We start from the raw sequence: 13187 nt of genomic DNA on the forward strand, positions 1-13187 counted from the left end.
GAAGATAAAGTGTATAAAGTTGGTTTAAGTCCTGGACATACCAAGAACATGTAAAAGGAATTTTCTACTTATATGTAGGATAAGGGACTTAAGTAACACTATGAAAAATGCAATTTAGGCTATATTTATTATAAATGTGTGTCATTTTATACTTTTTTGTTTTGTCCCAAGGCTAAACATCACAATTGTTTTATATACTTACATGAACATACATGTGTAAACATGTACACACAGAGACACACACAGTGAGAGAGGGAGACAGGCAGAGAGATAGATAGACAGATACACATACACACACATATGTGTGTGTGTGTGTGTGTATGTATGTATGTATGTATATATATTAATACAATGTTTTGATCATCCATTAAATGTATTATCCATTGTGCACACAAAACTCCAACTGAAAAGGGTATATTCATTTCAAAGTTAGTTAATAAATCATTTTCTGTTGTTTTAAAAATGGTGATTTGTCATTCAGTCCCAGAACAAAGTGTGCTTGAATTTTTCATAAGGAGGGAGTTTTGTTCAACACTAAAGCTTATTCTCTACAGTCAGCACAGCAGTCTGGCGCTGCAACTATTAACTCCAAGATCAGTATTACATTTGTTTAAACTTACTTTCCTGTCTTTCAAGTGGTGATACTCAATTTACATATATTTATTTTGTATTTTGTATTATTTCTTTGAGAAATTATATATATATATATATATGTGTGTATATACACATATATATTTCCTCTGAGTGAGTTGGAGCCCCCTGAGTATCCTTCTAACATGGTGCAGCAAATTTCTGAAAGGTTAGGCTCATCCTGTCCCACAGTGGCCAGAAAAGGCAGTCCAGCTTGAAGAACATATCCCACAGGCAGGCAACAGCTTTTGGGAAACCCCCAACCCCACTCCAGCTGATCAGGACCCACATTAAGACCAAGATAAACATCTGTTATGTGCATTCTGGGAGGCCTATGTCCAGCCCATGTATGGTGGTTGGGGGTACAGTCTCTGAGAGCCCCAAGGGTCCAGGTTGGTAGATTCTGTTGAATTTTCTGTGTAGTTCCTATCTTCTACACCACGTCCAGACCACAAATCCTTCCTCATAGTCTTCCACAATAGCCCCCATGCTCCATCCACTAGTTGGCTGCGAGTGTCTGTATCTGTCTGAGTCAGTTACTCGATTAATCATCTCAGAAGATAGTGATGTTAAACACCTCTCTGCAAGCAAAGTAGAGTATCATTGATAGTGTCAAGGATTAGTGCTTGTTCATGAGATGGATTGATTTCAAGTTGGGCAGTTATTGGCTGGCTAATCCTTCAATCCCTGCTCCATCCCCAATCCCTGCATTTCTTGTAGACAAGATAAATTTGTGATCTAAAGTTTTGTGGGTGGGTTGGTGTAACTATTGCTCCATTGATTCTTGAGGGCCTCCGTTATCACAAATCTCTGTATTATCCTAAAGATGCCCTCCTCTTACCCACCCTTATTAGTTGCAGAGTTCCATTCATTCTCATGGTCATCTCCCCTGTCCCTCCCCACTCCTGATCCTGAGCCACCTATTCCCTTCCCTATCCCTTCTCATATCCAGTTCCCTCCCATCATCTTCCTCTTATGACTCTTTTAGTCCCCCTTCTAACTGTAAGTCAAGCATCCTCACTTGTGCCTTCTTGTATAGCGTGGGTACCATGTATTTAATGGATAATACCAATGTGTAAGTGACTACATACCAGACATGTCATTTTGGGACTGCATTAACTTAGGATAGTCTCTAATTCCATCTATTTGCCTGCAATATTTATATCTTTGTTTTTAATAGCAAAATAGTATTCCATTATACTATTATACTAAAGCACATTTTCTTTATCCATTCTTCAGTTGAGAGACATCTGTGTTGTTTTCAGTTTCTGGCTATTATAAGTAAAGTTGAGGAAGGGTCCTTGTGGAATGTTATAGCATATTTTGGGTATATGCCCAGGAGCAGTATAGCTGGGTCTTCAGGTAGAAGTATTCCCATTTTTCTGAGAAACCACCAAATTCATTTCCAAAGTAGTTATACAAGTTTGCACTCACACTAGCAATGGAAGAGTGTTTTCCTCCTTTATACCCTTGTCAGCATGTTCTATCTCCTGAATTTTAGATCATAGCCATTCTGATGGGCATAAACTGGAAACCCAGAGTTGTTTTGATTTGCATTTCCCTGATTACTAAAGACTTTGAACTTTTCTTTAAATGATTCTCAGACATTCAAGATACCTCTGTTAAGAAATCTCTGTTTTAGCTCTCTACCCCTGTTTTAAGGGTTATTAGGGTTGTTGGTGCCTAACTTATTGTCTTCTTTATAAATTTTAGATGCTAGCCCTCTGTCAGATGTAGGGTTGATGAAAATATTTTCTCCATCTTTAGGCTGCTGTTTGGTTCTATTGGCACCACCTTAAAGAAGCTTTGCAGTTTCATGAGGTTCCATTATCAATTGTTGATCTTAGAGCCTGAATCATCGGTCTTCTATTCAGTAATTTGTCTCTTGTACCAATGCATTCAAGGGTATTTCTCACTGTCTCTTCTATGGGGTTTATTCTATCCTGTTTTATGTTGAGGTCCTTGATCAGCTTGTACTAAAATTTTGAGTAGGGTGATAAATATGGATCTATTTGCATTCTTCCAAATGAAGACACCCAGTTAGACAAGCACCATTTGTTGAATATGCTCTCCTTTTTCCACTGTATTGTTTTGGCTTCTTTTCCAAATAACAAGTTTCCAGATGTGTATGTGTTTATTTCTTGTAGCAGGAATGACAGGGTCACCTCTATGCAAATGCTAGGGGCTTCACAGTCACAAAAGCATCTCCTGCAGGGCGACCTAATTGAGGACTTCCTGAGAGACCAAGGATTGCTGATGCAGACAATGCCAGGCAATCAGAAACTGCTGTTTGGAAGAGATGCTTTCTTGGGACCAATGCAGGGCACGGGTGAAGGGTATTAAAGGAGCTTGCAGCAGTGTTCAGAGAGCTTGCTGCTGGTGTTTCTTACCTGCTCCTGGAGTCTGTGTCATTGACTTTGTGCCACCTTACCTCCAACCCTGAAGGACAGGTAAGTTTGGTCATCGAACAGTCCAGGGCACAAGCAATAATTCTTGGATTTTGATTCTACTCAATTGATCAAGTGGTCTGTTTCTGCACCAATACCATGCAGTTTTTCCACTATTGCCCTGTAGTACACACTGAGGTCAGGGATGGTTATTTCTCCTGAAGTTTTCTTGTTTTTGATTTTTTGTTTTTGTTGTTGTTGTTGTTCAGGATGGTTTTGGCTATCCTAGGTTTTGTGTTTCTATTTGAAGTTGACAATTGCTCTTTCAAGGTCTATAAAAATTTGTTTTGGAATTTTAATGGGAATTGCATTGAAGCTGTTGATTGCTTTTGGTTAAGATGACCATTTCCACAATGCTAATCCTGTTATGTCCAGTTTGCAAGACCCCTGACAGAACACCAGGGACCACAACTCCAACATAATCACACAAGAGTCTTTATTTAAGTTCAGACTCTGGTCATAACCCTCTCTGCACAGCAGGTTAGGAAAGTGATTCTCAGGTCTAGAGACTTAGGGTTTATATAGGGAAAAAATGTAAACTGGAGCCTTCAAGCCTTGCCATTACATGATTGGATAAAGGAATGCTACACTTCAAACCAATATCACATTTTTCAGACTACACATCTAAAAAGGTTCATCTTGTCCTGGAAATGATTTATTTTACTTTCTTTTTAAACTTATCTTGTTATTGTGACCAGTTTTTCTTGTTGTTTTAAGTTGCCCACAGCTATTATGTCTATTTATGACTGCTGGAATCACTTGGTGGTCTCTTTCCTAGAGTCCAAGGGTGGGACCATATCACTCCTAGGACAGCAGTTTTCTCCAAGGACAGCAGCTTAGAGTTTAGAGGACAAGATGGAATCTGTTATGTTGCTTTTTGCCTCTTCAAATCTACATATCCATGAACATGTTGGATCTTTCCATCTTATGATGCCTTCTTCAATTTCTTTCTTCATGGACTTGAAGTTCCTGTCATATAGATCTTTCACTTGCTTAGAATTACTCCAAGATATATTCTTCACAGCTACTGTTACTGTAAAGGCAGCTGCTTCCCTAATTTCTTTCTTGGCCCACTTTTCATTTTTATACAGAACTAGTGGTTTCATTGAATTAATTTTGTATCCAACCACTTTGCTAAAGGTATTTATCAGCTGTAGAAAGTTCTCTGGTAGAACTTTTTGGGTTGCTAATGTTTACTTGATATCATGATCATCTGGAAATAATGATACTTTAACTTCTGTTTTTCCAATTTGTATCCCTTTGATCTCCTTTAGTTTTCTGATTGCTCTGTCTAGAACTTCAAATAATACTTTGATTTGATAGGAAGAGTGTGGGCACCCTTGTCTTATCCCTGACTTTAGAGGAATTGCTTTAAATTTTTCTCCATTCAGTTTGATATTGGATATTGACATGCTGTGTATTGTTTGGTTATGTTCAGACATGTTCCTTCTATTCCTGATCTCTCTAATACTTTTAACATGAAGTGGTATTGAATTTTGTCAATGTTATTTTTTTCATCATCTAATGAAATGATCATGCATTTTTCCTTCAGTTTGTATATATAGTAGATTATGTTGATGTATTTTCATAGATTGAACCATCATTGCATTCTTTGGAAAGAAGCCTACTTGATCAGGATCATGATGTATGATGTGTCTGCTGTGTGCCTATATTCAACTTGTGAGTATTTTATTGAGTACTTTTGCATCAATACTCACAGAGAAATGGGTCTGAAGTTCTCTTTCTTTGTTGAGTCTTTGTGTGGTTTAGGTATCAAGCTGAATGTGGCTTCATGGAATGAATTTGGCAGTATGCCATTGTTCTTATTTTGTGGATTAGGCTGAGAAGTATTGGCATTAGGTCATCTTTGAAAGTGTAGTATAATTCTGCCCTAAAACCATCTGACCTTGAACATCTATTTTGTTGTTGTTATTGTTGTTGTTGTTGTTGTTTGGATTGGGAGACTTAATAATTGCTTCTATTTCATTAGGGGTTATAGGGCCATTTAAATAGTTTAGTGATTTTGACTTAACTTAGGGAGGTGGTATCTGTCTGGAAAATCATGCATTTCATTATGATTTTCCAATTTTGTAGAGTATAGGCTTTGAAGTAAGACCTAATGATTCTGTGAATTTCCTGTGTCTGCAGTTCTGTCTCCTTTTTCATTTCTGATTTTGTTTATTTGGTTACTGTCCCTTGGTTGGCTTAGAAAACTGTTTTTACCCCCTATTCACTGAGGTAATGTCTATCTGTATTGCTGGTGTGTGTTTCTTGTATTTTGCAAATTGATGATTGTTGTTAACACATCCATTCTGTTACCCTGTGTCTTTTTATTTGAGAATTAAATCCCTTGGTGTTGAAAGATATTAATGATCAGTGTTGGTTTTTTTCCTGTTATTTTTATGTCGTGTGTGTGTGTGTGTGTGTGTGTGTGTATGTGTTTCTCGTGTGTCAATTTTTTTTCCTAGTATTGAAATATTTATTTCTTGTGTTTTATTAGATGTAATCATCCTCCTTAGGTTTTCCTTCAAGTATTTTCTATAGAGCTGGGTTTGTGGATAAATGTTGTGTGAATGTGAATTTGTCTTCATATATTTTGTTTTTTCCATCTATGATGATTGATATAGTAGTATAGGTTGGCATTTGTGGCTTGTTTGTTGCTTTTGAGGGTGTTTGTTTGTTTGTTTGTTTGTTTTTAGGTTCCATGATATTTGTCTAGGCCATTCTAGGTTCAGAGTCTCTGTTGAGAAGTCAGTGTATGCCTTTGTGTGTTATCTGCCCCATTCCCTGCTGCTTTTAATATTCTTTATTTGTTCTCTAGATTTTGGTTTTATGTGCTGGAAAGGATTTCTTTGCTTGTCCAGTCTAATTGGCGTTCAATAAGCATCTTATATGTTTATAGGCACCTTTATGTTGAGAAAGTTTTCTTCTATGATTTTGTTGAAAATATTTTCTGGGTATTAGAGCTACCTTTTGCTATTCCTATTATTCTTAGCTTAGGTCTTTCCTTCATATACCAGATTTCCTTGATATTTCCTTTGAGGAATTTTTTAGATTAAATATTTTCTTTGACTGATGTATACATTTCTTCTTTTGTATCTCTCTATCATCTCCTGTATTCTGTTGGTTATGCTTGTATCTTTTGTTCCTGTTCTCTTCCTTAGGTTTTCCAGCTCCAGGATTCCTTCAGTTCTTCTTCTCTTTTCTACTCTTTGGTCTTGCAGAGTTTTATCTATTTCCTTTATGTTTTTAGTTGTTATGTCCTAAATGTCTTTATGGTTTTTTGTTTGTTTGTTTGTTTGGTTGGTGTTTTTATTTGTTTTTTGATTTGTTTGTTTGCTTGTTTTCTTTTTTGTCTTTAAATACCTTTACTTTTGATTGGATTTTCCTTTTCTCATTTAAGAGTTTTATTCATATCCTCTCTAAAGACCAGTATCATCTTTATACAATTGGATTTAAGGTTGTTTTCTTTTGTTTCAGTTGAATTAGGATATCCAGGGCTTGTGGTAGCAGGGTAGTTGTGCTCTCAGAAATTCACATTTCCCTGGCTTTTGTGAATTGTTTTGAGAGCCTTTAAGCATCTAGATGACTTTGGTCCCTGAATGTTAACCTAGATAGTTATGGTGTGGAAGGCATTCTTGGCTGTATGGTTCTGTATCTGCAGGTCTGTATGTTTCAGGGCCACAGATACAATGAATGTAAGCAGTGAGGTGGCTAGAGAATGGATGTCTACCTGGGTTAGGAGGCTGCTCAGGTCAGGTTAGTGTTCCCCAGAGGACTTGGTGAGCAGGGAGATGGGTAGAGGAAGGGAAACTAAGCTGTATGTTTCAGGATCTGCAGATCTAATGAAAACAGACAGAGATGTGGCACAGGCATGGAGGTCCAGAGGGGATAGCAAGATATTCAGGGCAGTTTGGGGCATTCCAAACGGGGAACATGGGTGGGAAAAAGGGAAGCTGCTTCAGTCTCTGCAAGTTTACTTGAGTTTTACTTCCATTGATATTGTGTGCCATATTTACATGATGTTTTACATTCTTTCTAGAAGAAGAGTGGAATAATGAAGTCTTCTAGTAACATTGCATGAGGGTCAGTATGTGATTTAAGCTGTGTGGCATTTATTTTTTTATGAGCTTGACTGCACTTGGGTTTGATGCATAGATGAAAATGACAATATCTTCTTGATGAAAAATTTTTGATGATTATGCAGTTCCTTTCCCTATCTCTTCTGATTAGTTATTATTTGAAGTATATTTTGTCAGATATTTAAATGGATACACTAACTTGTTTATTAGGTTCATTTGCTTAAAGTATCATTTTCCTTCATTTTCCACTGAGGTGATGTATGTCATGATTTTAAAGTATGCTTCTTGTTATAAACAGAAGTATAAAAACTGTTTGTGCATCTATTCTCTTAGTACATGTCTTTTAAACATGGAATTTAGACTGTTGATGTTGAGAAATACCAATCGTTAGTGTTTTTGGTTTTTTTTAATTTTTAATATTTTTTATTACATATTTTCCTCAATTACATTTCCAATGCTATCCCAAAAGTCCCCCATAGCGCCCCCCACTTCCCTACCCACCCATTCCCATTCTTTTGGCCCTGGCATTCCCCTATATTGGGGCATATAAAGTTTGCAAGTCCAATGGGCCTCTCTTTCCAGTGATGGCCGACTAGGCCATCTTTCGATACATATGCAGCTAGAGACAAGAGCTCCGGGGTACTGGTTAGTTCATCATGTTGTTCCAACTATAGGGTTGCAGATCCCTTTAGCTTCTTGGGTACTTTCTCTAGCTTCTCCATTGAGAGCCCTGTGATACATCCAATAGCTGACTGTGAGCATCCACTTCTGTGTTTGCTAGGCCCCGGCATCGTCTCACAAGAGACAGCTATATTTGGGTCCTTTCAGCAAAATCTTGCTAGTGTATGCAATGGTGTCAGCGTTTAAAAGCTGATTATGGGATGGATCACTGGATACGGCAGTCTCTAGATGGTCCATCCTTTCATCACAGCTCCAAACTTTGTCTCTGTAACTCCTTCCATGGGTGTTTTGTTCCTAATTCTAAGAAGGGGCACAGTGTCCACACTTTGGTCTTCATTCTTCTTGAGTTTCATGCATTTAGCAAATTGTATCTTATATCTTGGGTATCCTAAGTTTTGGGCTAATATCCACTTATCAGTGAATACATATTGTGTGAGTTCCTTTGTGATTGTGTTACCTCACTCAAGATGATGCCCTCCAGGTCCATCCATTTGGCTAGGAATTTCATAAATTCATTCTTTTTAATAGCTGAGTAGTACTCCATTGTGTAAATGTACCATAATTTCTGTATCCATTCCTCTGTTGAGGGACATCTGGGTTCTTTCCAGCTTCTGGCTATTATAAATAGGGCTGCTATGAACATAGTGGAGCATGTGTCCTTTTTACCGGTTGGGACATCTTCTGGATATATGCCCAGGAGAGGTATTGCTGGATCCTCAGGTAGTACTATGTCCAATTTTCAGAGGAACTGCCAGACTGATTTCCAGAGTGGTTGTACAAGCTTGCAATCCCACCAACAATGGAGGAGTGTTCCTCTTTCTCCACATCCTCGCCAGCATCTGCTGTCACCTGAATTTTTGATCTTAGCCATTCTGACTGGTGTGAGGTAGAATCTCAGGGTTGTTTTGATTTGCATTTCCCTGATGATTAAGGATGTTGAACATTTTTTCGGGTGCTTCTCTGCCATTCGGTATTCCTCAGGTGAGAATTCTTTGTTCAGTTCTGAGCCCCATTTTTTAATGGGGTTATTTGACATTTTAGAGTCCACCTTCTTGAGTTCTTTATATATATTGGATATTAGTCCCTTATCTGATTTAGGATAGGTAAAGATCCTTTCCCAATCTGTTGGTGTTTTTTTTTTTTTTTTTTTTTTTGTCTTATTGATGGTGTCTTTTGCCTTGCAGAAGCTTTGCAGTTTCATGAGGTCCCACTTGTCAATTCTCGAACTTACAGCACAAGCCATTGCTGTTCTATTCAAGAATTTTTCCTCTGTGCCCATATCTTCAAGGCTTTTCCCCACTTTCTACTCTATAAGTTTCAGTGTCTCTGGTTTTATGTGAAGTTCCTTGATCCACTTAGACTTGATCTTAGTACAAGGAGATAGGAATGGATCGATTTGCATTCTTCTACATGTTAACAACCAGTTGTGCCAGCACCATTTGTTGAAAATGCTGTCTTTCTTTCACTGGATGGTTTAGCTCCCTTGTCAAAGATCAAGTGACCGTAGGTGTGTGGGTTCATTTCTGGGTCTTCAATTCTATTCCATTGTTCTATTTGTCTGTCACTATACCAGTACCACACAGTTTTTATCACAATTTCTCTGTAGTAAAGCTTTAGGTCCGGCATGGAGATTCCACCAGAGGTTCTTTTATCCTTGAGAAGTTTTTGCTATCCTAGGTTTTTTGTTAACCAGATGAATTTGCAGATTGCACTTTCTAATTCTTTGAAGAATTGAGTTGGAATTTTGATGGGGATTGCATTGAATCTGTAGATTGCTTTTGGAAAGATAGCCATTTTTACAATGTTGATCCTGCCAATCCATGAGCATGGGAGATCTTTCCATCTTCTGAGATCTTCTATAATTTCTTTCTTCAGAGACTTGAAGTTTTTATTATACAGATCTTTCACTTCCTTAGTTAGAGTCACGCCAAGATATTTTATATTATTTGTGACTATTGAGAAGGGTGTTGTTTCCCTAATTTCTTTCTCAGCCTGTTTATTCTTTGTGTAGAGAAAGGCCATTGATTTGTTTGAGTTAATTTTATATCCATCTACTTCACCGAAGCTGTTTATCAGGTTTAGGAGTTCTCTGGGGGAATTTTTAGGGTCACTTATGTATACTATCATATCATCTGCAAAAAGTGATATTTTGACTTCATCTTTTCCAATTTGTATTCATTTGATCTCCTTTTGTTGTCGAATTGCTCTGGCTAGGACTTCAAGTACAATGTTGAATAAGTATGGAGAAAGTGGACAGCCTTGTCTAGTCCCTGATTTTAGAGGGATTGCTTCAAGCTTCTCACCATTTACTTTGATGTTGGCTACTGGTTTGCTGTAGATTGCTTTTATCATGTTTAGGTATGGGCCTTGAATTCCTGATCTTTCCAAGACTTTTATCATGAATGGGTGTTGGATCTTGTCAAATGCTTTTTCCACATCTAACGAGATGACCATGTGATTTTGTCTTAAAGTTTGTTTATATACTGGATTACGTTGATGGATTTCCATATATTGAACCATCCCCGCATCCCTGGGATGAAACCTACTTGGTCAGGATGGATGATTGTTTTGATGTTTTCTTGGATTCGGTTAGCAAGAACTTTATTGAGAATTTTTGCATCAATATTCATAAGGGATATTGGTCTGAAGTTTTCTATCTTTGTTGGGTCTTTTTGTGGTTTAGGTATCAGAGTAATTGTGGCTTCATAGAATGAGTTGCGTAGAGTACCTTCTGTTTCTATTTTGTGGAATAGTTTGTGAAGAACTGGGATTAGATCTTCTTTGAAGGTCTGATAGAACTCTGCACTAAACCCATCTGGTCCTGGGCTTTTCTTGGTTGGGATACTATTAATGACTGCTTCTATTTCTTTAGGGGATATGGGACTGTTTAGATCATTAACCTGATCTTGATTCAACTTTGGTACCTGGTATCTGTCTAGGAACTGCTCCATTTCATCCTGGTTCTCCAGTTTTGTTGAGTATAGACTTTGGTAGAAGGATCTGATGGTGTTTTGGATGTCTTCAGGATCTGTTGTTGTCTCCTTTCTCATTTCTGATTTTGTTAATTAGGATGCTTTCCCTGTGCCCTCTAGTGAGTCTGGTTAAGGGTTTATCTATCTTGTTGATTTTCTCAAAGAACCAGCTCCTTGATTGGTTGTTTCTTTGAATAGTTCTTCTTGTTTCCACTTGGTTGATTTCGCCCCTGAGTTTGATTATTTCCTGCCATCTACTCCTCTTGGGTGAGTTTGCTTCCTTTTGTTCTAGTGCTTTTAGGTGTGTTGTCAAGTTGCTAATGTGTGCTCTCTCTAGTTTCTTTTTGGAGGCACTCAGAGCTATGAGTTTTCCTCTTAGAAATGCTTTCATTGCGTCCCATAAGTTTGGGTATGTTGTAGCTTCATTTTCATTGAACTCTAAAAAGTCCTTAATTTCTTTCTTTATTCCTTCCTTGACCAAGGTATCATTGAGAAGAGTGTTGTTCAGTTTCCACATGAAGGTTGGCTTTCTATTATTTATTTTGTTATTGAAGATCAGCCTTAGTCCATGGTGATCTGATAGGATGCATGGGACAATTTCAATATTTTTGTATCTGTTGAGGCCTGTTTTGTGACCAATTATGTGGTCAATTTTGGAGAAGGTACCATGAGGTGCTGAGAAGAAGGTATATCCTTTTGTTTTAGGATAGAATGTTCTGTAGATATCTGCCAGATCCATTTGATTCATAACTTCTGTTAGTTTCACTGTGTCCCTGTTTAGGTTCTGTTTCCATGATCTGTCCATTGGTGAAAGTGGTGTGTTGAAGTCTCCCACTATTATTGTATGAGGTGCAATGTGTGCTTTGAGATTTACTAAAGTATCTTTAATGAATGTGGCTGCCTTTGTATTTGGAGCATAGATATTCAGGATTGATAGTTCCTCTTGGAGGATTTTACCTTTGATGAGTATGAAGTGCCCCTCCCTGTCTTTTTTGATGACTTTGGGTTGGAAGTCAATCTTATCAGATATTAGAATGGCTACTCCAGCTTGTTTCTTCCTACCATTTGCTTGGAAAATTGTTTTCCAGCCTTTCATTCTGAGGTAGTGTCTATCTTTTTCTCTGAGATGAGTTTCCTGTAAGCAGCAAAATGTTGGGTGTTGTTTGTGTAGCCAGTTTGTTAGTCTATGTCTTTTTATCGGGGAGTTGAGTCCATTGATATTAAGAGATATTAAGGAAAAGTAATTGTTGTTTCCTGTTATTTTTGTTGTTAAAGTTGGCATTCTGTTCTTGTGGCTGTCTTCTTTTAGGTTTGTTGAGGGATTACCTTCTTGTTGTTTCTAGGGCGTGGTTCCCGTCCTTGTATTGGTTTTTTCCTGTTATTATCCTTTGAAGGGCTGGATTCGTGGATAGATAATGTGTGAATTTGGTTTTGTCGTGGAATACTTTGGTTTCTCCATCTATGTTAATTGAGAGTTAGGCTGGGTATAGTATCCTGGGCTGGAATTTGTGTTCTTTTAGTGTCTGTATAACATCTGTCCAGGATCTTCTGGCTTTCATAGCCTCTGGTGAAAAATCTGGTGTAATTCAGATAGGCTTGCCTTTATATGTTACTTGGCCTTTTTCTCTTACTGCTTTTAGTATTCTATCTTTATTTAGTGCATTTGTTGTTCTGATTATTATGTGTCGGGAGGTATTTCTTTTCTGGTCCAGTCTATTTGGAGTTCTGTAGGCTTCTTGTATGTTCATGGGCATCTCTTTCTTTAGATTTGGGAAGTTTTCTTCTATAATTTTGTTGAAGATGTTTGCTGGTTTTTTGAGTTGAAAATCTTCATTCTCATCCACTCCTACTATCCGTAGGTTTGGTCTTCTCATTGTGTCCTGTATTTCTTGGATGCTTTGAGTTAGGATCTTTTTGCGCTTTACATTTTCCTTGATTGTTGTGCCGATGTTCTCTATGGAATCTTCTGCACCTGAGATTCTCTCTTCCATCTCTTGTATTCTGTTGCTGATGCTCGTATCTATGTTTCCAGATTTCTTTCCTAGGGTTTCTATCTTCAGTGTTGCCTCATTTTGGGTTTTGTTTATTGTGTCTACTTCCCTTTTTAGGTCTAGTATGGTTTTGTCCATTTCCATCATCTGTTTGGATGTGTTTTCCTGTTTTTCTTTAAGGACTTCTACCTGTTTGATTGTGTTATCCTGTTTTTCTTTAAGGACTTGTAACTCTTTAGCCATGTTCTCCTGTAATTCTTTAAGTGAGTTATTAAAGTCCTTCTTGATGTCCTCTACCATCATCATGAGATATGCTTTTAGATCCGTGTCTAGCTTTTCCGGTGTGTTGGGGTGCCCTGGACTGGGCGAAGTTAGAGTGCTATG

This window comes from Mus caroli, unplaced genomic scaffold (assembly GCF_978045245.1).
Source record: "Mus caroli unplaced genomic scaffold, Mus_caroli_1 scaffold_12, whole genome shotgun sequence".
In the NCBI taxonomy this organism is placed as follows: domain Eukaryota; kingdom Metazoa; phylum Chordata; class Mammalia; order Rodentia; family Muridae; genus Mus; species Mus caroli.